Here is a 2,102-nt window from a genome sequence, read left to right as displayed (position 1 = left end):
AAGGAGGGAGGGAGGGCGGGGAGGGCGGGCTAGGGGGGTGCGGGAGGGGCAGTTACGAAAGGCACAGCCTTCCCGCGGGTCGCACGAGCTGTGGGCCCCTCCTGCACACGCGCGCACACACACACGCGCACACACGCACACTCACTCTTCCCGACTCTTTCCCGCTTTCCCTCTGTGGCTGTTCTCTCGCTGCTGGCCCTGTTCCCGCCAGAAAGTGCGAGGGGGGCCTCTGCCAGGACAGCCCTCGGGAGAGGAAGCGGGAGGGAGGGCCCGGCGGCCCGGCCAAAAATCCCAGCCCCAGCCAAGGCCTGAGCGGCCAGGCCCCCGCCCCTCCGGCTGGGCCCCGGGCCCAGCGTGGGGACACAGGCCAGCTGTCCCGCGCCTCGGCCCCCACCCCAGCCCTCCAGACTCCCCAGCACCCCCAGGCCTGGCTAGAGACAGGTTCTGCCCAAAGCTGGGGAGGGGAGGTGTTGGGCGGTTCTGGGGGTTCGGGGGGGGGCCAGTGTCTGCAGGGGTTGAGGGGCTGCAGGCAGAATGGCCTGGGAGGTGAGATCGGGTTGGTGTTGCTCTGTGTGGCACCCAGGGGATGGGAGGGGGACACTGACACACTGCAGGGCTCCCTTCTGCAGGGACCAAGGTCACAGCCTCCTGCCTGCAGCTGGGGAGGGGTGCGGGGCAGGTCTGGAGTCCATGTGTGCAGAGGCCAGGGGGCTCTGGCCTGGAAGTTAAGGCCATGCGGGCGTTGTCCCCTGAGGCATCTGGGGCATGTGGAGGACCCTGTCACACAGGCTCAATGCTGCACGGGCCAAGGTCCCAGCCCCACACCCAGCTCTGTCTGGCAAAGGTCAGGCTGGACCCCCAGGTTCCCCGATTGGTAAGAGGGGGATGGGAGCCCCAGGTAGACAGAGAGGCAGCCTGGCCTCCTCGTTATCACCAGGCCGCCACCCATCCCAACGCTGAGCACCCCTAGCACCCACACGGGACCTGGGAGCCCCCAGACTGCGGGTTCTCCCGGCCCCTCTGGGACGGGCCAGGACTAACATTCCTCTGGTGGCCAGGAGGGGGCGGCCTGCTCTGAAGCAGCGGGGACAGCATCGCAGGAGAACACCGAGCCCTGTCCCGCCTGCCACCTGAGCAGGACCGGGACCCTGGGGTTTTTGGGGGGTGGGATTTGGGGTGGGACAAGGGGGCCCATGCCCCCCTTGCTAGTTTGGAAGAATTGTGGGAGCCAGAGAATAGGAGAGGGAAACTGGTTGCTTGTCCTAGGTCACAGCCAGTTGGGGGACAAATAGAGGCCATGTGTCCTGTGGGCTTTTCCCTGCACCGACATGGCTCTGAGGGAGGAGCCTGTCGTCCAGCCAGGAGCACGGTGGCAGTCCGGAGCTCCAGCAGGGGTGGCCAGGAGTGGACAGGTCAAAGGCAGGCGTTGGATTTAGGTGGACCTAGGACTAAATTCTGGCTCTAGCACTTTCTGGCAGGGGCAGAGGGTATCCTCTCCATAGAGCTTCATTTTCCTAGTCGGTCAAAGGGTGAGAAACATCCCTAGCTCGGAGGGTTGTTGCAAAGATAAATGAAATGTGGTCGTATGTTTCTACACCATGCCTGCCAGATCAAAATTGCTCTGTGCTCATCTCGTGCTAGTGCTGGCGTTAATACTACCGTTGCAGCCACTAGTTCTGCAAGCACCACACCTGTTTTTAGGGTAGCTGTCAAGTGTGGCTCTATACTGGGCCACCCTGGGACCCTGGACCATCCCTCCTTCTCCCCAGGTCTCTGGTGTTGGCAGCTGCAGACTTTCGGCAGGTGGGGGCACGCTAGGACAGTTGTCTCAAAACTGTGCTTGCACTGCAAATGTACAGCTCTTCCTTACAGTGTGGGTTTATTTGGGGGCAGCTGATGGAGATATTCTGGGGGCTGAAGCCCTCCAAGCTCCTTGTGGGTGGGGGTAGGGCACTCTGGGGGAGGGTCTGAGGATTGATGCCTGGGACGTGCCGGCGGTGGGGAGGGGCAGTCAGGGGTGCGCCGATGTGCCTGCCCCCTCCCCGGAAAGGGAAGGAAGGGGGTTCTGGGGAGAGCTGGGCCCCACTCCTCTCGGGGCAGTG

Source organism: Lemur catta, chromosome 2 (assembly GCF_020740605.2).
Source record: "Lemur catta isolate mLemCat1 chromosome 2, mLemCat1.pri, whole genome shotgun sequence".
Classification (NCBI taxonomy): Eukaryota; Metazoa; Chordata; class Mammalia; order Primates; family Lemuridae; genus Lemur; species Lemur catta.
The sequence above is the reverse complement of the archived record's forward strand: the minus strand, read 5'-3'. Positions refer to the sequence as shown.